Genomic DNA, 23,672 nt, shown 5'->3' with positions numbered 1-23,672 from the left:
GGCTGTGCAGGGGAGCTAGCAGCACTCTGCACGCTGCACGTTAGGATAGGAACCAATCAGCAGTTAGGCTGACCTGAAAGGGAATTGAAGCTTGTCTTTGCTTGTGTGGTTTCAAGGCTGTGATTGGCTGTCCCCCTTCAACTAGCACCATATAGTATTCATTATTGCCTACACAATTATATGTCTCCTTTAAGGGTTCATATTATACATGCTTCATAAAAATATCCAGTTTATAAGAAATGTAATTTAAAGCTACCGAATGAGGATTTTTGTTTTCATTATTATCCTTAATTCTATACAGCCTTTTCCTGCTCCAGTGGATTTTAATTCTTAATCAAACTAGACCTAATTCATTAAAACCCAATGCTAAATTTGAGTCTCTATCTTAACAAAGAATAGTCTACTCCACCTGAGATAGGATCTGCTACAAATACTCCACTACCACTAGGTGTTAGTTAGGCCAAAAAGGTTCTTATACCCTCTCAGCTCCCTTATATAGTTCACAGGACCTAGGACCATTCTTGAAACTTCCTAGTGGAATCCTGATTAGGGACATTTTTTTAGGGGTTGCCGTCATCTAGCGAATCTTGACATGCTTAAGATGTTTTGCCAGATAAATAGATTACATGGTCAGATTATTTAATATATTGATAGGCCCCTAAAGTTATCAACAAAGAGAGATAGGAAAACAAAGAGATAAGTACAATGTTTAACCTTATCTGGCACAACAAGCACAGATAACAAGGAAACATCTTTGCAATGCTAAATAATAGTTACACTATATAGGGAGCATTTTCGTCAGAATATCTGAAAACATTGCAAATCCCAAGGTCCTCCATGGTAGTCCTTAGGGGGCAACCCACATTCTTGAGTGCTTGGGTTAGCCCATTAAGTGAGTCTGACTCAAATTATACATGATGGATGAAATTGTCATATATTGTGACTCATTAGCATAACCATAAAGTATCATCATCTTTCAGCTTGTGGTGGTCTCAATCCCAAAGGGGACTGGTTACAGCTCAAGACAGCACGCGCAGAGATTTATTTCACAAAGCATCAAACACATCTGAAAACAAAAAAAAAATACAATTATAAGCAACTTTCCAGTATGAGTTTATTAAAAACTGTGCTTTGAAAGCAGCATTTGCTTAATTCCCAGTTGTTACTTTTTAAACAATGTTCCAAAAGCCAGTCTTCTCCAGACAGGTCTGTCAGTCCATTGGCTTGTGCTATATTATTTCAAAAGCGAGAGCAACCAGGGCAGAGAGTAGAAAGGGACTGACAAACACTGCTTTCAATAGCAATACAAATAACTTAAAAAACATAGAAAAATTGTGATGAATGAATCTTGCAAAGTTGCTTAGAATTATGTTTTCTTTTATTGGGAAAATTATATTTTGTGTTGAGATGTCCTTTAATATAAAACCAAGCCATTTACTCAACATATTACAGATTATCATTCATACCAGTCCGTGGCCCAATAGATAGAGCTCATAATTAAAGGTCCCTATCACATTCGCACACTTGGGTCAATTTTACCAGGAGTCAATAAACCTGCCTTTATGCTTCTGGGCTGTGAAAAAGAGGAAACCCACTCAGACTCTGTATTCTTGTAGACAATGTCAAGGTACTAACTGAACTCAGAACTCCAGTGGTGCAAAACAGCAGTGCTGACTACCCATATAAGGGGGCTAAAATAAAGTAGGGGAAGTCATAGTAAGAGTAGGATGATATCAATAAGCTAAATGATTTGGATTCCCAAAAACACAATGGAACTTGCACTTGCACAGTGATCCCTGGATGACATTTGTGAATACAGGCTCCCCCTGTATAGCAGACAATCATCTGTCTTCAGGAAAATTTTGGATAGACCTTCCTAAAGTAAACATAACCAACACTACAAATAATATATACTCATACGTCATCCAAAATCAGAAGAAAAGCAATGTTGCTGGCACCAAAAATAGAACAAAGATGGTTCACCGTGTTGCTCTTCAGTATTTAACTAGATCACTACACCACCTAATTCACGTGGAATGAAGGGCAAAACCGTGGCGCCATGGTGCACTATGTGATGCAAAAACAAGGTTTGCTCCATCTGGACTGTAAAGATGCAAGAAATGGACTGAGACTGTAACAGCCAGTAATGAGTGAAATATGGTACCGATTCCTACAGATTATATTTGGGAAACTGGCTTCTATTGGGTTATTAACACAAAATAATCTTGCTGCAGCCTACAACAAACTGCTTTGCAGTTATTAGAGAAAGTTCCACCACTAGTGTTGGTCCATGCTAGACAATTGGAGAACAGCCATGCTTTTGACTTTTTTTCTGGAATTCAGATGCTTCTGTAATGGCAGCAGTCCACATAAACCAAGCACAGACATAATTAGACTATGTCTATTTAGGACAGCAATGATTAACTAATATAATAAGTCCTTCTGTGCATGATGGGACTGTTAAGAGTTATGGAGGAAGAATGGCATTACAACAAATATAAGATGCCAAAAGGAACATTTTACGAGAGGGGCTAAAAATCTTTGAGATATAGAGAGATAAATTCAGAGCACCAGTCAGAAGACATGAGTAACTATTATAGTTTCCTGTAGAGAAAAATTACTTTACAATAGTAAGGAAGACGGAATACTGAAGGCAAATAATTTGTATGTCACTCACAGATAATTATGTATATGGAGCCAATATTAAAAAGCGTATAGATGTCTTATACAACACCAGACTTAATATGATTTATCATCAAAGGATATATAAACCATATAAAAGTATAAATGTATCATAAATGCAATGACAATTATCAGTAGTGTCTACTTTTTAGCTGCAACAAGTACCTGGCTACCAGTAGCTCCATGTGTCATTGCCCTTATGCAACAAGTAGGGCTGTCAAGGAGTAGCTTTGAGTTGCCCTACACTATATAAAAAAAACCAAAAGTTTAGTGACTGAGTTTCCTCTTCTCGAGAAAGAGATGTCCTGATCAAATGAAATACTTTAGAAGAATTTAAGTGATGAAAAGCCTCTCATAGGCATTTCTCAAGGCATGGGTGCAAGCCTGATCTGTCTGGCAAATACAAGAGGGGCTGCTGTAAGGTGCCACAGACAGACACTATTGAGCCTTTGAGGGACAGTTTAAAGTAGTTAGACACCCCAAGTGATTGTATATACTTACCTGACACCCTGGGCCCGTGCTCCTATCAGCAGAAAACTGCAATGGTCCAGGAGTCTTTTTTTGCGCTGGTGCGCATGCACAGCAGCGTGAAGAACCGAACTTTAACTAAGAAGTCAGCTATTTCAATCTACTGCGCATGCCTCTGCCCTGGGAAATTTGAAGAAAGAAGCGGAAGGAAGCTGATTGCTCTGTGGTACTCGCTAGAAGAACCTCCAGACCAGTGCAGTTTTCTGCTGATAGGAGCACCAGCCCAGGGTGTCAAGTAAGTATATAAAATCACTTGGAGGTGACAAATTTTTTTGTGCCTTTCCTTCTCCTTTAAGCCTCTGTGTATTTGAAATAGGCATGCACCGAATCCAGGATTCGGTTCGGGATTTGGCCAGGATTCGGCCTTTTTCAGCAGGATTCGGATTCGGCCGAATCCTTCTGCCCGGCCGAACCGAATCCGTAATCCTAATTTACATATGCAAATTAGGGGTGGGTGGGAAACTGCATGACTTTTTGACACATAAAAAGAGAAAAAAGATAGATTGCCAATGCTGAATTTGATTGAATGATTAAAGGAGAAGGAAATCTACCGAAGCATTTTATTGCCAATAGATTAGCCACAATAATGCGGCTATAAGACTATATTTATTCTGCAGAATGCTTTACATACCTGAGCAAAAAGCTCTAGAAGCTCTGTCTGTTTGTTTAGGATAGCAGCTGCCATATTAGCTTGATGTGACATCATTTCCTGCCTGAGTCTCTCCCTGCTCACTCATAGGTCTGGGCTCAGATTACAGGAGGGAGGGGAGGAGGAAAGAGGAGCAAACTGAGCATGCTCAAGCCCTCCCCTGGAGGTGAAAACAGGAAGCCCATGTGTACATAATAGAAGGAAATGTGCTGTTTCTTTTGACAGAGGACTCAGAGCAGGATTACTTTGAGGGTTTACTGGTATATTTACACCCAAAACCACTACTACCACATAAGCCTCTCTGGTTTTATTATAATGAGAAAATTTTTTTAAAAAAAAGTGGGTTCCTTTATACAAAAAGAGCAATCCTTTACTCTCAGTTAAGCATAAACGATTTACTAAGTAATGTGAGGCATTGAGCAAAGCTAAATATAGTGAAAAGACTGACATCTAGTGGTAAGATAACAGCAAGAGCGAACATTTAGTCAGTGCTCAATTAATGAAATATCAGTTATCTCTGTATCATTTCATCTGTGGTATATAGCTCTCTATGTATTAAGAATAGTAGAGCACGTGCATGAGCTTTGCACATGAAAACAAATACACTGCATATTATAACAACAGTACCAAAAAAAATACAGAATTATATATCATTCCTACCCAAAAAGTTATCTGGTAACAGTGATTTATTATTCACAAGTAAAACATAAATTCACAAATGGTGCTGGTGCTTTGTGATGGATCAGCAGTTGGTAGTACAGATATGAGATCTGTTATCTGTAAACCCGTTATCCAGAAAGCTCTAAATTACGGAAAAGCTGTCTCCCATAGACTCCATTTTATCCAACGCGAAATTTTAAAAGAAATTTCCTTTTTCTCTGTAGGAATAAAACAGTACAGGTATGGGATCCGTTATCTGGAAACCTGTTCTCCGGAAAGCTCCGAATTACAGAAAGGCTGTCTCCCATAGACTCCATTATCAAATACTCCAGATTTTTCAGATTGATTTTTTTTTCTTTGTAATAATAAAACAGTACCTTGTACTTGGCCAAACGAAGATAATTAATCCTTATTGGAAGCAAAACCAGACTATTGGGTTTATTTAATATTTACATGCTTTTCTAGTAGACTTAAGGTATGATGATCCTAATTACGGAAAGATCTGTTATGCGGAAACCCCCAGGTCCCGAGCATTCTGGATAACAGGTTCCATACCTGTACCTTGTACTTGATCCAAACTAAGATATAATGAATCCTTATTGGAAGCAAAACCAGCCTATTGGGTTTATTTAATGTTTACATGATTTACTAGTAGACTTACGGGGAAATGTAATAAAAGTCTGTTGCGGAAAAACTATTCGCAATGCGAAAAGTTATGCCTTTGCACGAACAAATTTTGCTTTGCTAGAATTGAACATAGCTTTTGCGAACCCGGAAACTGTTTAGCGACCACTTCCGACAGTGGAAGACCGAATTTTATAGTTTGCGCTAATGCCCAGTTAATGTAATAAAACTTCTTACTGAAAAAGACGTTATGTTTGCTCCAAAAGATTACGACACCTTCAAGCACTTCTTAAGAGTGCACAATTAAATTTGCAATGCGCAATTAAAATTCGCAATGCAATAACAGTTTAAGGAACAATATTACATTGCGAGATGTGGATTTTTATTCTTATTGGTGCAAATTGTTTTGCTCTTTGCGACTATTATTACATTCCCCCCCCCCTAAGGTATGAAGATCCAAATTATGAAACAGTCGTCATCTGAAAAACCCCAAGTTCAGAGCATTCTGGATAACAGGTCCCATGCCTGTATGTTAGATCAAATAACAAAGCCCCTATTTTAAAAGATAAGGATAATGGATATCACCTCCAATCACCCTTTATATAGTCATGCAAATCTTCGTGAACTCGTTAAATCTTCGTTAAATTTAATGATAACCTCTGGTGCACTTGTGGGAAATGTTCTCGGTCCTTGTTCTGTATGAATAACACAGCAACCCCATTTACTACATAGTCCATATCCATTCAGTGAAAAGCAGAATGTGAATGAAGGTGATTGGGTACAGGAGTAGTTGCAGTCAATTATTTTGAAGGGGGCTGTACTCACACAGGCGGAGGTTGGCACGCAGCATGTTGCATTTCACCTGCGGTCGGCACATACATGCATCTGTGTGAGTACAGCCCCCTTCACAATAATTGACTGTGTCTACTCCTGCATTTCCCTGTGTTGCGCTTTCTTCCGTTCAGCCGCAGGGGAGCACAGGAGTAGACGTAGTCAATTATTTTGAAGGGGGCTGACGCATGTAAGTGTCGAACGCAGGTGAGATGCAACTTGCTGCATCCCAACCTGCATTTGATGCTTACATGCGTCTGTGTGAGTACAGTCCCCTTCAAAAGAATTGACTGTATCTACTCCTGCGCTCCCCTGCATTGTGCTTTCTTCCGTTCAGCCGCAGGGGAATACAGGAGCAGACGCAGTCAATTATTTTGAAGGGGGCTGTACTCACACAGACGCATGTAAGCGCCAAACGCAGGTTAGGATGCAGCATGTTCTGCGCTTACATGCATCTGTGTGAGTACAGCCCCCTTCAAAATAATTGACTGCGTCTACTCCCTGCGCTCCCCTGCAGTGGAACTGAAGAAAGCGCAACGCAGGGGAGCGCAGGCTAAAATGGCCGTGTATAAGAGCCCTTACACAACAGCTTGTACACAGCGGCAGAAGTTGTGACAGCTGCAAAGGGACCCTTTGGATCCCCCATAACACCTGTTTAAAGGCCCAGTGCTGCCCATGCTAATCACCTGCTCTGCTTCATGCTGAAGTGCTGCATACTTTTTATTTTTCTCATAGACAACAGTATACCTTTAACTTCCAATTAACCGTGCGCTCACAAGCCGATGTAATAATGTGCATTGGGTGCATTTTATAATCCGCAGTGTGAAGCCCAACTAATGCAAATTACTCAAAATACAGTCATAAATTAGGTCCTTGGGGGCAATTAGCTTTTTTTTCCTTAACGCCGTTCTTTAATAAACAACATATTCCTGGCTTAACAATTGCTCAACATTAGGCAGCTTAATCAACATCTTGCTGGTTCTTTCAAGCGAAAAAAAAGCCTCAAAATGAAGATGTTATTAGGCTTGAGCAAGAACGTGTCACTCAATCTTTTCCCTCCAGCTGCGAAACGACTTTATTAAACAGGAACAGCTTGAGGTAAGTAAGAGCTTGAACACCAGTTATTTATTTTTTAAACTAAAGTCACTTAAGTGCTATGATGAGACACGGACAGTTATGAATATACGCGGCGTACCAGTGCCATCGGCCAATGAAACATGGAGATGGGCACGGAATCGCTTCTTGGGGGGGAGGGCAGAGAGACAGATGCCTGTGATTACGACAAGGATCGTAAATAGATATGGAACCATTATAACTGGATTTTATTATGAGCACGAAACAGGCAAAAGTAATTTACTGTTAAATCACCACTTTCTTCACATTCCAATTTAGGAAACAATTTTATGCCATTGCTTCAATTTTTTTTTTTTTTTTAATTTCTTTCTAAGACATAAACTTTATTTCTTTATTAGGATTTCGAATGTATGGTATCACGGACTTATCTGGCATTTATAATGAACCATGTAAAAAGACATCTGCATTAATTAATTGAGAAACCTCCATATATTATTATCATTTATCTTTCCCTTTTCCATATGCAGGCAGTAATGTATCAAGGGACTTAACCAAGCAGAATATTACATAGCCCTTTGTCATTGGGTAGAAGTTTATTTATTTATTTATTTATTTTTTACTGTGACTGTTTTCTGAAAAATAAAATAAACAGAAATGTTGTATTATATCTGGGGGGAAATTAACCCAATTCAGGTTTCCAGTCAGACTTGCTCCAGTTTTTGCAGGTTAGAACAATGAAGCTGGAACAGTTTATTGTTCTGAGTTTAGGGGTCTTCTTCAACCACTTTCATTGTTTGATTATTTCATGGTTTGGCCTTGTTTTTAGGGTTATTGTACCGGGTGAAAGATGAACTTTAGTCCAGGCTCCAGCAGAGGCACAGTTGCTGCTACAGGTATGGGACCTGTTATCCAGAATGCTCGGGACCTGGAAATTTCTGGATAATGGATCCTTCTGTAATTTGGATCTTCATACCTTAAGTCTATTAGAACATCATGTAAACAATAAATAAACCCAATAGGCTGGTTCTGCTTCCAATAAAGATTAATTATATTGAGGACAATGTATTGCTTTATTATTACAGAGAAAAAGGAAATCATTTTTAAAAATGTAGATTATTTGATTATTAATGTAGTCTATGGGAGACTACCTTTCCATAATTTTGGAGCTTTCTGGATAATGGGTTTCCGGATAACAGATCCCATACCTCTACTGAATTGCATCCTCACTGCATGATGCCACCTTACCTTGTTCTTGGTATGTTCTTCTGAGGTGTGAGCAGTGTTAGATATGGATATTTTCTAAGTTTTTACTAAATTAACTCATTTAACAGTGACCTTTTACTTGGTTTTGTAGTCTTCGGTTGACTCCTTATGCTCTAACACGCAGCCAAATGATTAAGCCCCCCAAAATCAGCAGCACTTTATTAATGCTATGAATGTCAATGTAGTGGGGCTTAAGAATTCAATAAAGCTGTTTTTGTGCTGTAAACAAACATTACACTGTGGGAAAGGTTTGTGAGCCTAAAGTCTTCCATTTTTTGTTTTTTTTCCTGAGTCGTTAAAGCATTACTGCTTGGCAAAAAAAAATCTCAAAGCTTGGTAAATCTGTCCCCTATGCTTGAGTATCAGTGCTTTAAATAAATTTATCAGAGAACCAAATGTCAGTAATGAGAAAGCTGTGTAAGGGGGTGTACCAGGTGAGAAGTGTGATATGTCAAAATGTTGTTTTCTTGTGAGGGACAAAAATGTGTTTGAATGTAAAATGTTTGTGTGTTTAAAAATGTTGGCTGTAATTGGTGTAAATTTAGTTTAAGTGTAATTTCTTTCCCAGACACTAGAGGCCACTATAGGGCACATAGGGGCTATAAAAGGAGGTGCTCCGCCCAAGGTAAGCGGTCTTGATGGGAGGGCGTGGCCGAAGAAACATCAGCTGGTCGGTGAGTGGATACATCAATGACAGATAGAAAAAAGATAGATACTGTTTGGGAATCAGTGATAATTTAGGACAAGGTAGGAAGGACACCTGGGTCTCTGGACAGGATTGGGATGGAAAAGGTCCTAACCTGGAAGAGTGGAGGGGTATCACCCACAAGGTATTGGGCCTCGATTGGAGAGAGGGGGGATACGGGTGGAGTATAAACCGGACCATTAGGCGGTTAGGTGTAATCCTAGATCCTACGGGCTAGTTCAAACGAGGAGATTCGGAACTGCCTCCGCGTGTCTTCCCATCCACTATAATGAAAAGTCGCCTGCGCTAAAGCACACGTGGCGCTGCATTTTTTGAAGTCGCCCGAAGTTGCCTCACTAGGAGGCAGTTCAGGGAGATTGTTGCCCACAAGAGCTGATTAGTTGCCAGGCAACAAAATCTCCCCGAATCTCCTTGTGTGAACTAACCCTAAGGCAGGTGTGCCTACTAAGAACTGATTCCTTGAAATAATGAGTGTATGAAGAAGCAATTGCTGGAGAGTGTAAAGTGTGCCTGTTGTAAGAACCTCTGTGCCCTGCGTGAATAAAAAATTATGTTTTATTTGTTAGGGATGCCCCGAATCCACTATTTTGGATTCGGCCCGAACCCCCGAATCCGAATCCTAATTTACATATGCAAATTAGTGGTGGGAAGGGGATAACATTTTTTACTTCCTTGTTTTGTGAAAAAAAGTCACGTGATTTCCCTCCCGCCCCTAATTTGCATATGCAAATTCAGATTCAGTTCAGCAATGCAGAAGAATTCGGCTGAATCCGAATCTTGCTGAAAAAGACCGAATCCTGGCCGAATCCCGAACTGAATCCTGGATTTGGTGCATCCCTATTATTTTTTATCACCGTGTTCTGTGTGGTGAGTGTTAATTGGGGTTAAATTCCCCTTTAAAATCTGGAAGACCCTCCCACAGGTGGATGAGGAATGAATAATCCTGCGGGGCAATTTACTCAGCATACAGTATCGGACTTTTAGCTGCTAAAGGGAAGATATGCAGCAAAGTATACAACACTAATTGCAATAATTGGAAAGAAACAAAAAACGCTAAAGTTGGATCATATTGCATTAACTCTTACATATTTTTTCTATTATACCCCGCTACCCCACAGAATATAAGAGACCTTCAAGGGCAGATGGACAAAGCCATAAATAAAAATATTCTTCTGCTGGGGAAAGAATATGAAATTCAGGTAGATAAACCTTTGGAAAGTCTATGCTAACATTTGGATTAGAGTGATTTGTTGCTTGCAATAGATTGTAAACTCACTTGCCGGTTTTATGATACAATGCCATATTTCAGACTGTAAACGACTGGTGCTCCAAAAAGGACATTACTAATAATGTGCCAACAAGTGTGCTGATGGGTAGTAGTAACACACAGAAAACTATAAGCAGGTACAGGCAGTCCCGGGTTACTTACGAGATAGGGTCTGTAGTTTTATTCTTAAAGGGGTGGTTCACCTTTATGGTAACTTTTATTATGTTATAGACTGGTCAATTCTAAGCAACTTTTTAATTGGTTTTCATTATGTTTTTTGTTTAAATTTTATAGTTATTTGCCTTTTTCTTCTGGCTCTCTCCTATTCATGTTCCAGTGTCTTATTCAAATCAATGCATGGTTGCTAAGGTTATTTGGACCCTAGTTACCAGATTGCTTAAGATGCAAATTGAAGAGCTGCTGAATAAAAAGCTAAATAACTCAAAAACCTTCAATAATAAAAAATGAAAACCAATCCCTGCGGGACACCGGGAAAAAACCCGGTGGGCCCCGACCCTCATGGGCCCCCCACTGGACCAGACCCCCCATTCCCAATCAATTTTTTATATAAAAAGTTCCGGGCACGCATGCGCAGTGGTGCGCAGCGCGCCTGGTGGCGACGTCATCGTGAGGTGGTGAGGCAGGGGGGCCGGAGGGGGCCCTGGATGGCAGGTGGGGGGGCCCTAGATGGCAGTCCCGGTGGGCCCTGGGCCCCCCAGTCTGACCCTGATTGGGCTGGGCTGGTTTATTGAAACTAAATGGTAATAAAAGTCAAGCAAGCCATAGTATGATACTGTAATAACGTCTGTTTGCAAGTGTGAGTTGTATGTAAGTCAGGTGTATGTAACTCGTATGTAACAGTATGGAAAAAAAGTCGTATTACACAAGATTAGTTTCTGTCTTGAATTAGCCACTGGGAAATAACCCTGAAGATTGCCTTGCAAGTGTGATCTGAAATCCCCATTGGCAAGATAAACAAAAGAATCTTTGCCCAATTTGGCCCCCTACTTGCTGCACCTAATGAGGCTCCTCTGAATAAATAATACTGTGGGTCTACAGAACCAGATGGAGGCTGCTACGCCACTGATGTGTTCCCCCCCTAGATACAATTGACAATTGTCCTTGAGAGAAATCTAGCTAGTTTTCGACCAGATATTAGTCCCCTAATTAAAGTAGAAAGAAAGGCTAAAATTAAGTAAGCTTTATCAGGAATACCTATATAAATACACCAGTAATCCCTCAAAGTAATGCTGCTCTGAGTCCTCTGTCAAAAGAAACACCAAAAGAAACACATGGGCCTCTGTATCAGACTTCCTGTTTTCAGCTTAAACCTCCAGGGTAGGGCTTGAGCATGCTCAGTTTGGTCCTCTCTCCTCCTCCTTTCCCTGCTGTAATCTGAGTCCAGAACTATGAGTGAGCAGGGAAACTCAGGCAGGAAGTGATGTCACACCAAGAAAATATGGCAGCTGCTATAATAAACAAACAGAGAGCTTCTAGAGCTGGTTACTCAGGTATGGTAAAGTATTCTACAGAATAAATAGTGCTACAGCTTGCACTATTGTGACTAATCTATTGGCAATAAACTGCTTTGCTAGCTTTCCTTCTCCTTTAAGAGGGCTCCATACAAGGACCAATGATCTGCCTGGAAGGGCACAATAAGCAGTTTTTATGCTTTGTATATGCCAGTGCAACGACAACTGAAAAGCTACACTGATATCAACTTGCCATGCTACATGTGCTTTTCTGCTGTGCTACCATCCGCCCCATTAGTTCTAGTGCTGCTGTAGATTCTGTATGGAAACATCCAAAGAGAGCTCTGAAGGTTTGGAGTATTAGGGAGTTGTTGTTTAGCTTGCTGCCTGACAGCTGATAATCAGAGAAAAGACGTTTAAAACAAGTATAACTTTATATATAAAGAGTTGAAAAGGGTTCTGCTTGTAAAATGTTCCACAGTAAATTGCTTTCTGCTTAGACGAGGAGTCCCGCTACCTGGAGTCCTGTGGAGTGCGTGCCAAGCAGTTGTCTTTTTACTTTGATGTCTCCCCCATGCTGAGGGTTCGGGGCGCAGCACCCGGACCACCGAACAGGAGCGGTGAGTGACCCACAGTTTTACCACATTGGAATATTTTAAGCGGAGGGCCCAGGGCAAGTGCACCCGAGCCAATTTGAAACAGCGGTGAGCGCATTTGCATTGAATGATATAATATACCGCTACATAGAAAGAGTTTCCAACTTGTGAAATTAAAGTGTGGCGGGTGGTTTGAGCGCTTCTGCCTTTCTTCTCTAAAAGTATACTGCTTAGACGAGGGACTAAATCCAGTTAGGGTAGGGGCACACGGCGCGATTTCGCCGCGATTCTGCGCTAAGCGAGTTGTCGCTGCGTTTTTTAAGCCGAAATAGCTTTGCTAACTTTGGCGCTGGCGTCAATGCAAATCGCGGCGAAATCGCTGCGCTAATTCACACGCGGCGATTCGTTTTCTATTGTCGTCCGAAGTTGCCTCGCTGGGCGTTTCCGGGCGACAGTAGAAAAAGAATCGCCGCGTGTGAATTAGCGCAGCGATTTCGCCGCGATTTGCATTGATGCCAGCGCCAAAGTTAGCAAAGCTATTTCGGCTTAAAAAACGCAGCGACAACTCGCTTAGCGCAGAATCGCGGCGAAATCGCGCCGTGTGCCCCTAGCCTTAAATGTTACCACTTCATGTTGCTTAAGCACATATACAGTATGTTCTAATAAAATACTCAACAGCTACAGCAATGGAATTAATTCTTTTGAAAGGCAACTCATTCGGCTGCAAATTATTCAACTCTTCACACTCAATTTGAAAAGGACTTGCGGACAGAGAAATAAGAGACGTTAAACAGAAAACAAAATCCACTTTTTAGGTGGAAGCAGCGAAGCATTGAATATAGCTAGCAAAAGTCTACGAATACAGAGAACTTGTGAATTTATTCCATACAAAAGTCAAACAATACTGAGCAATAAACTGCAAAAGCCCTCTGTACACCTCATTAGGAAACGTTAGTTCAAACCTTATGTTGAATGCTCAAGGCTCTCCCAAAGTTTTCGCTTCTTTACCAGTTGCTGGAAATCAGGAGATAAAACGACACAAACGATTGGATTTCAAGAAATGATCTTGAGAGTAATCAAAAGCCTGGTGCATTGCTTCACACTGACATAAAGGAAAGTGCCGAGGGTTGACCTGAATGTGCAGATATCATGAGAAACCTTTGCTCTTACAGAAAAGAAGCAACTGTGCAGTGGAACCCATGGCACTTCCTAAGTGAGATTTGACTTGTTTGCATGCATGCTTGGAACTGACTGTGATTCTCTTGCCATCAGAGCCATAATAAGAATTACATATTGATGTGGATAATGAAGAGACATTTAGTATCACTGCACCTAAATATCCCTCTTCCTTTACCCTTTCCTATCTCTTTGGGGGGCAATTACTGATCAGAAATATGAGTTGTGACCAGAATGGCTTCAAATGCACATGGCCCTGGCTGCCAGGGAGCTGGTCAAAGTGGATGCGATGCCATATTCCCTGTTTAGTTATTTAAATTATTTATTGTTCAACTTTACATTGACATTTGGAGGCACGTTTATTAAAGGACGAATTTTGAATTCATGTGATTTTTTTTTTCGGATGGTTTTTGCTAACTCAAAAACTCGAAGCGAATTCGACTAAACTCGATTCGAGTTTTTTCTTTGAAGAAAACTTGAATGTCAGGAAGGCTACTAACATGTCCAAATTCTCTCCGATACTTGACTTATACATAAACTCGGCAGTTTTTAGGTGGCAAATAGTTGAATACGAGTTCTAAAAGGCCCAGAGTATGATAAATCTCAAAGTTTGAATTCGGATTAAAACTGTAATCAAGTTTGGATAATTCACAATTTGAATTTGAGAGTTTCGTCATATCGGAAGGGGGGAGAGTGATGGGATTTGAACAATGTTGCTGTATGCCTCTTGCTTGACTAAGGGTCTGGCCACACGAGCAGATTAGGGGAGATTAGTCGCCCCAGCGAGGAAACTTCGGGCGACTTCAGAAAACGAAGCACCGCACGTGCCTTCCCCCAGGCGATTTAGCCGGCAAAGGGCAGGGGGAAGGCAGTTTGGGGAGATTGTTGCACTGAAGAAGAGGAGATTTGTCGCTACTTGTGTGGTCAGACCCTTAGAGTCACTGTGGAAGCGCAGCTGATCAATTAATAGAGACTATTTCTTTCAATAATTACCATTAAAAGAAGGGAGAGCAAAGTCACTGCATTGAACTAATTATAACTCCAATGTCAAAGAAAATGAAAATCACAATTTATGAAGCAGCTGAAAAAATATTCGGAGCAAACTATAGACACAATATTTGAAAGGATAGCAATGTCCCTTTAAATACATAGGCTTCTTAACTTATCTGAAGACCCCCAGACCCCCAGACTACCGTGGAGCTGTGACTATTACCAGCTTGATTCCTGCTATTCGCACAAACTTCTTTCTTAATTTCCAATCCCACCAGGTCTTCTTTCCATTTATTAAAGCGTTCTGCAGCTCAACGCAGACCCTCTACTTCTTCTTTAAGCAATGCATTGTTTTCTTTCATTTCCCTAAACAGCGGGAGAAAATAATGGATTTGATTACAAAACAATGTCAAGAAATGTATAACGCATATATGGCTTAACCAGAAAGATCTGTAGCAAAAGAACCTGAATTGGCTGACATTAATCTATTTGGACTATGCACATACCCTGATGGAGGTTGTCACATTTGGCAGCCAGAATCTTCCTGGATCAGCTGAATGCAGGCTGTCTACTCATCTACTACTATTGTTCTAGGTGATGTATGCTTATAAACACGGCAGTTTTCCATGGCAGTTTTGTTCTACCATGCTGAAGCATGACTGTTTCCAGCTTTGAAATGGGGGTCACTGACCCCATCTAGAATCAAATGCTGTGTAAAGCTTAAAACACTATTGTTGTTACTACTTTTTATTGCTCATGTTTCTATTCAGGTCCTCTCCTTTTCATTCTAAAGTCTCCTATTCAAATCAATGCATGACAAGGTTCAAACACCCTATTAATCCATGTTGCTTTCTATTAGTTTGTAATGGAAGTGTACAGTACAGAGGGGAAGCATAAACTTATGTGTCACTGCTAGCAACAAAAAAGGACAGAATGTTCTGACAATCATCTTTATTGACATAGGGAAACCATGATACTAGGGGGCAAATTTACTATAGGGCAAAGTGGCTAACGCTAGTGAAAATTTGCCAGTGTGACGTCATTTTGCCACTTTGCCGATTTACTAACGGGTACTGGTGTAAATTCACTAGCGCAGTGGATCTACTCTAGCGGTACTTCGCACCCTTACGCCAGACGAAGTTGCGCTCTGGCAAAGGGACGTAACTACGCTAATTCACTAAGTTGCGGATTTTTGTGAACGTTACCTCTTGCGCAAATTTGCCACTCCTAGCGAAACTTTGAACTGCTGATCGTAACATCGCTAGTGCAACTTAGCAAACGATCGGTAACTTGTGCGCAACTTCTGATCTTCGTGAACTTGCGCATCCCTGGCGAATCTATGCCTGTCGAAGTGTGGTAAAGCCAACGCTGGCGCAACTTCGAATGTACGTAAATTTGCCCCTAGGAATGATATTAAGGAATCCTTCATGATTTGCTTGTACACATACACCTAGTGGGTTGTTTATTAAAGTCCGAATGGCAAAACCCCCAAAAAATGTAGGTTTTTTTTGTTACTATAAAATCTGAATTTTAGTGGAAAAAAAACCCTTGAATCATTTGTGATTATACCCCGAGGCTGCTAAAAGTCCGAATCCGAAATACTCCATCTCTAAGCTTTTGGGGTCCTGTAGAAGTCAATGGCAAAGGTCCCAATGCAAATTTAAAGATATCATGGTTTGCCCTGTGTTTTGGCCAACATACCAAAAGAAATCAGGGGTTTGGAGCAATTTCACGAAAAGATTGAGCGTTTCAGGCATAAAACCTCCCCAATAAAATGTTTTTATACAAAAACCTGAACTTTTTTGAGGTATTTTTCCAAACCAATTTTATAGAGTTTTTTCAATGATAAATAAGGTCAAATCGTGGATTCTAGTTTGGGATGACTTTTTTTTTTACTTAAAAAATTGGATTTTGATAAATAATCCCCCTAGAGAATTCTTTTTACATTCTCCTTCAAGAATGCACCATTGGCCAGTCATAAATAGGTTCCATGAATGTCCAATACAAACAGACTGATGTCTTTGCATATATAGAAAGCATCTAATATAGAGCCTCTGATTTGGTTTGCCTGTTTGCAGGCACCTCTAGGCCCACTGTCGTTCGTCACCCAGTCCCCTCTCTTTTATTCATTACAAGTTTCATCATTGGGTCCAGAGTACTGGGGACTGGTGCACAGGCAATTTTAAAAGCTATCGTATCGCCTGCGACTCCACGGTTTCTGGACAAATGTGGGTTTGATTGGCCAGCATGTTGCTCTCACATCCTGCCATCCTAGGCCCGGGCCTTGGTGGCCTCTCCACAAATCTGGGCCTGCCTGTTTATATATTTTAATAAGTATTGTTTTCTTTGTTATAATATTTTTTCAATCCTTCAACGATTAGCACAAGTCATATGAATATCCCATTACCTGTGGTAAGCATCGTCATCTCTGAGCTGCTGTAATTCCCTTTCCAGTTTCGGCAATTCGGTCAAATCAGATTTCATGCTCTTCACAATGGCAGCATCCTCTTTCTGGGCTGGCAGTTTCTACTCCAGACTCTGTGAGGAAGGAACATGTATATAGGATTGTACATTAAAGGCAAAGATAATGGTATCGGAAGTGCTGTGATGCCAATACGGAGAGCTAAGTAATCCAGGGCCATTATTTACACCCACCTACATTTTCTGTTCATTATCAGCCTTTTGTGCCTGAAGCTCATGCAGTGCCTGCATCTTCTCATTACTTTCTTGCAGCCCATCTACATAGATAGATAGAGTAAGTAATAGCATGCAGAAGGATGGGGTTGGATACATTAAGGCATTTTAAAATAAACACCTAAGGTTTTTTTTTAGGTTTTAAAATTGGTGTATACAGCTATATACACCCTGGCTACAGAGGAGCACAATAAAGGAGACGTGTATTGAAAATGTATTCCCATTTTAACCACAACTAGATTTCTTTTTCTCTCTTTTTAAAGCATTAGCAAATAACCTATGTTTATACTACCCTAGACCTCAGTACCACTGCAATCCGTAAAATGAGTATGACTTCACCATCATTATACCTTAAACTGAACTTGTGCGGGTGGGGTCCCAGGTGCTACGAGACAATAAGGATTGATGTGGTTGGTGAATGAATGATGGGAGATTCTACTGGACTTTGCAAGTAACCCCTTAAACCCCACACATTGCATTAGAAAGGCATTCTTTGTTTTGCAAAGAAGACAATTTTGATTAAAGTTTTATAATTAGCAAGATCAACAATGTAAAAAGCAAGCAGACCAGTAAAGCCCAATAAAGGTTATTGTGTTGCACTCCTGGCATGGTCCAGTAGTAAAAAGTAAGGCAACATCTAGTAAGAGAGAAACACATAGAAAAATTTGCTGTCTACTCAAGCCATAAATCTTTAAACAGGCAGCGAGAATATATACAAGCCGCTTGATTTAATCATGCAAAGTGAAAATAATCACTCTTGTGTAGAACCATTTTAATCCACTTATACAGAAAACCAGAGTTGATTTATTGCCAAGGCACTTGTGAATGTAGTTAACACTGAACTGCAGAGGAAAGAGGCAATATAGTCCAATGCCTCCCCATGCCCTCAGGCTCTTCACTGTTTATTGATAAGAGGTGATGCAAATTAAAGTAATGCATTTCTATATGTAGATAGAGTTCTACGCGCCCTAGTGATAGGTCAGTTGCGGCAGTAACTTACATCCCTTGTTTACAAGCAAAGTTTACAGTATATTGCATTTACTGTAACAAAGCCATTGCTTAAGACTCTTTATATTTATGCATGCGTCAGAGTTGGGATGTTGCTTTCCACTTATTCAACAGGCCTTAGCTTAACATAACCAACTTGTGTTCATGTGATGACTAATATAAAAAGTGGATAACTCGCCAAGTAGAATCAGTAGTCAGTCCCAGACCCTCAGTAAACCGATATGCAGAAAACAAAAAACAGGCCATGAAGCACTCAATGGAATCCATAGGGCCAAAAAAATAGAAGTAAAAGCAATATTTATTTGATATAATTCAAAAATACATGAGCCCTATGCATTTCATGCCTGATAAGCACTTAATCAGAGCCATGATTAAGAGTGATATTCCGAGACAATTTGCAATTGTTTTTTTTATATATTTGTGGCTTTGAGTTATATAGCTTTTTATTCAACAGCTTTCAATATTGCAATTTCAGCAATCTGGTTGCTAGGGTAGCTAACATGCACTCGTTCTGGGTTAAGACTGGGCCGAGGGGGGGGGGGCAAAGGAGGGGGGCCAGTAAGGACTTAACATTGTGGGGGGGTTTAGTTCTCGTTTAAAGGTCAACTACTTAATTCCTATTTATATCATGCCTGCTATAGCTGGAAACAAACAGTGCAGAGGCAAGGAGGCAAAGGAAAGTGAACAAGTCAAAAAACAAAAAGTTGTTCAGGGCTTAATACCTCATTAGATTCAGACAGTTTGTCCTCTTTCTCCAGCAGCTTTTTGCTTTGACCCTCTATGGTTTTCTTGTAGGATTTAATCATTTCGAGTCGGCTCCTGAAGTTTGTTGGAAACTCATTTTCTTTTTCCTCTAGAGCCTTGATGTGATTGAGGAGCTCCTGGTTCCTGTCTGCTTCTCGCTTTGAAATTAAAAAAAAAAACATTAAACTAACTGTTTAACAAAAAAATACAAGGTTTCTTAGTTTTTGGTTATTGGCCATCAGTCTGAAAATCATAAGCTTAGAGGCATTACAGTGAAACTGTAGCATGTTTAGTATACACACTTTACCCTTGTAAAAGGAATTCCTTGTTAACCTTACTAATTGTAGTCTCCAGCAAATCATCCAGTGATAACCAATCACAAACGGTGATGGATTAAGGATACCTGTGCCTCTGGGTGGTTGGTAAAACACAGGAACTCGGCCTGCCCTATGTTCCTTGTGTGTGCCATACTCTGCCTGCCCTACACTCCGTCTGTGCCATACTCTGCCTGTACTATGCTTCCTGTGTGTGCCATACTCTGCTTGCCCTATGCTCCCTGTGTGTGCAATACACTGCTTGCCCTATGCTCCCTGTGTGTGCCATACTCTGCCTGCCCCATGCTCCCTGTGTGTGCAATACTCTGCCTTCCCTATGCTCCCTGTTGTGCCATACTCTGCCATTCCTATGCTCCCTGTGTGTGCCATACTCTGCCTGTCCTATGCTCCCTGTGTGTGCCATACTCTGCCTGCCCTATGCTCAGATTCAGATTCAGATTGTCCGCCATAAACAAAGACTTTTTTCCAATTGCTTTCCATTTATTATTTTTTACCTGTTGCCCAAAATGTAAGTTTAAGATTTAATGTTCGTGTCTCTGGTCTCAGTCTGGCGTCAAAGTGATCCAGGAGCATATTCTGAACTGTTACAATTTGATACATTTCTCAGCAGTATCTGTGGAACATTAGCTACTATTATATCAATTCTAACAGCTGCTTTTAATGAAACTCAGGGATTCTGCTCAGCAGGGACAAAGATAACTAAATTTAGAACAGTTAGGGTCAGGGCACACAGGCAGATTCAGGGAGATTAGTCGCCCTGCGACAAATCTCATCTTCTTCGGGGCAACTAATCTCCCGAACTGCCTCCCTTGCCTTCCCGTCGGCTAAAATGCAAATAATCGGCAGGATGGCACTCGGCACAATTCGTTTTCCAAAGTCGGCCAAAGTTTCCTTGTGAGGCAACTTTGGGAGACTTCTGAAGGGGACAACGAACCGACTGCTACTGGAACCTTTGGATTTCGTCTGACCAACAATGCCTAGTATTCCGGATCCGGGGAACTTGCACAAAGAAACACCAACGAGTGGATCAGAATAACAAGTTCCGTTTATTGAAGGTCAAACATAGGCTTATATAGGTTATAAGTAAAGACGTCCCAATATAGTGACGTATCAGCATAGTTATTAGCATAGTATATGTCTGTAATAGGTATAGCCTTCAGGATGGACAAGATAGAAAAGAGACAAATATGTGCATGCGCGTTAGCTAAGATATTTTGTCTGAGGCGAGCTGATAATAATATTTATAGTACATGATGATACTTATGCAAGGTTGTCTAAGAAGAGACAGTACAGGGTCGTACAGGAAAACAAGTACAGAGGCCTACAAGGGTCGGCACGTAGGCATGTTAACCCTTCAACTTCAGAAAGGGAAACGCACCGAGTGCCATCCCGCGGGTGATTTGCATTTTAGCCAGCAGGAAGGCAAGGGAGGCAGTTTGGTGAGATTAGTTGCCCCGAAGAAGAGGAGATTTGTCGCAGGGCGACTAATCTCCCTGAATCTGCCTGTGTGCCCTGAACCTTAAAGAGACGATGACCCCCCTTCCCAGAGCTGCTTTAGAAGGTGAAAAATTTAACTCTTCACTTCAATATTAGAAAAACTGCCACAAATAGAAAATAGAAAGTGATTGGGAAAAGTCTTTTTTTTTCAACCCCTTTAACATTTGGGGACATTTATTTATTAAAAATAGAATTTGTGACGTTTTTTTTCTACTTCGAATAAACTCACATTTTAAAAAAAAAAATGGAATGTTTGTTTATTAAAAAGCCCAAATATTAAAACCTTGAATGTATATAATCATGAAAAAAACCCTCAAAAATGTCAAATGTATGAGTTTACAAGCTCAAAAAAAACTCTTTAATTAAAAAAATAACTTGAATTTTGCCAAGGACAACTCTTGTTGACTTCTACATGAACTCGAAAGCTTTAAGATGTTGAAGTTTTACATTCAAGTTTTTTTAGCTTAATACATACCAAACATTGCTGTTTTTGAAAATATAATTTAAATGTGTGTGTTTTTGTGCAAAAAATGGCAAAAATTCAAATTCGAAAGTTGATAAATCACCCCCTTATTGAACTGAAGAGGAGAAAAATGTGCAGTTTATGAGTTAAAATAAAGACACAGCAATTAGGAGATATAAGGCTTGCATGTTAGCTGCCTGCAAGATTCCGAATTAAAAACCAGCACCATAACCGTTCTTTGCATGGCCTAATAAAAATTCAGCTGTTTCTCAGCTAGAAATTAGTGAATAAAATTACATGATTACTGGTACCTGATTACATTTAGCATAAATCAGCATTTGTGCGTGAATGCATCTGATGTTTTGTTAAAGTGTGTTTGATTGCTAACGTTCAAGCAAAAAAATTAGATCTGCGGTGTTCTTGATGGGCACAATTTTCTTATTTCCAGTCTCTTGCTATTTAATTAGTATGTCTTACATTCAGATGAAGGCAACCTTCAGTGGACTCAGGACACTACCCCCAAGCATGCTGGAAGTGGCACAACACACAACAACACAACACCAAAGGCTTATCTCTCTCTTCATTAATAAGCCACATTTGCTTTCACAGCACTGATCATTAGCATTCCCTACCAGCTAGCTGATACTTTCACATCCAAGCATGCTCCTCTCCCTTTGTTATTACTGACTGCTCACAATGGATCATTTTTATTGCATCTTGAATTCTGCATTGAAACTACATCTCCCTGCAGTTTCTGACAACTAGCACAGTATTTTAATTGTTCAAGGAGAACCACAATGATATTCCTTTGCAATTCTCAATAGAAAATGTGCTTCTGATAATAGCTTGGAAAAGGAAAGTTGAAATCACTGGGGGGGTTGGCAAAAGTTAGGCAACCCCCAGTGATTGTATTCACTTACCTGATACCCTAGGGTGGTGCTCCTAGTAGCAGAAAACAGCACCAGCGTGTTGTATCAGGTTAGAAAATACAATCATTGGGAGTGGGTAACTTTTGGCACCCCCCTGTGATTACATCTTTCCTTCTCCTCCTTCTTGGGATCTAATCCCAAGCAAATGAACTGATGTAAACATACTCTGTTCTCTGAGCACTTTTGCAGTTTACATTAATGTTCTCTTCTATTAAGTGGTTTCTGAGATATAAGCAGTTTTATACTGCCAATACCGTTTTGACTGACTCTGATAGCATAGGGTTATCCAATTAAACAGGAAATGCATAGACAATTAGGGTTGCCCTAAAAACTTCCAACATCTGAGAAACCACTAAAAAACAGGGAATCAACGTAAAGTACCAGTAGGGCCACTATGCATAAGCTTATATGAAAACATGTTGTGGCCTTCAGGGGATGTTGGTCGATAATCTAATAAAACAATGAAAACTTCCAGTCCTCTGAGATGACCATTAGTTCAGTATTTTTTTATTATATGCTTATCTTTTTTTTTTTTTACATTTTACCTGCTTTAAGCATCTGGTTATTAAGCCCACCCCCTCCAGCACACACAATAGTCTTTATTTAAATCTAGAGAATGTTTGATATGATTACCAGTGATGCGACTGTAAACAAAGCTATAGCAACAATGCTTGAACCAATGCAAATAAACCAATGTATTACAAAGCAGCAGGAGAATTGGAAAAGTAGAACAAAGACTTAAGACCCTTATGTTTAAGTTCTATTTAGTAGGTAGCTGCTCTCTATAACTAATGAAGTAGTGTGGATACAAATGCAAACAGGCAAATTCAAGTTCAAATTCAATTCAAGTAGTGTCTCCAAAACAACCTCTGGTACTAGCCATGTCTTACTGTGCAAGAATCGTAGCGCATGCAATGTTTCTCCTCAATACTGTCAACCTTTTTGACCACAAAAAGCCAGTTTTGCAGAGATGACACTCTTGCCCATAAAGAAAATGACTTGATTTACATTAAGTATTCAATGCTTTTAATGTAATCATGACAAAGCACTTTTCTACCTCGTAATTCTTGGCATTGAGGCTAGCTGCTTTCTCAAGCTCAATACGGGCCCGTTTGTGACTTAGTTCCATCTGCATCTTTTCACGTTGAACATGAATAAGATGAGACTTTGAACGAATCTGGGCTGCCTGGTCTTCCAGCTATAAGGATGAAGGTGAAATGGTTCATTAAATCAATTTTCAGATCAATAATGGTTATAATTAGACGTACAACCTAAAGTGCCTTGTTTAATGATCATCAGTTAACAAACTATATAGATTCCATCTAAGTGTTTAACAGGTACCCCAAAATAGATGGGTCACAAAGCAGATACTGCCACTAAACAGACAGGCAATGCTTGCAATGGAAGAAAAATATGGGAAGATGAGAAATCATCTCTCACATTTAAAGGGCACGTAAAGGCAAAAAATTAAATCCCATTTTTAC

General features: G+C 40.1%; 1 pseudogene; it reads right to left on the bottom strand.

Moving 5' to 3' along the window:
* LOC108703128 overlaps positions 1-23,672 on the bottom strand; it is a 533,218-nt pseudogene that overhangs the window by 502,952 nt on the left and 6,594 nt on the right.

Source organism: Xenopus laevis, chromosome 9_10S (assembly GCF_017654675.1).
Source record: "Xenopus laevis strain J_2021 chromosome 9_10S, Xenopus_laevis_v10.1, whole genome shotgun sequence".
NCBI lineage: Eukaryota > Metazoa > Chordata > Amphibia > Anura > Pipidae > Xenopus > Xenopus laevis.
This window is presented reverse-complemented; position numbering and strand designations above follow the sequence as displayed.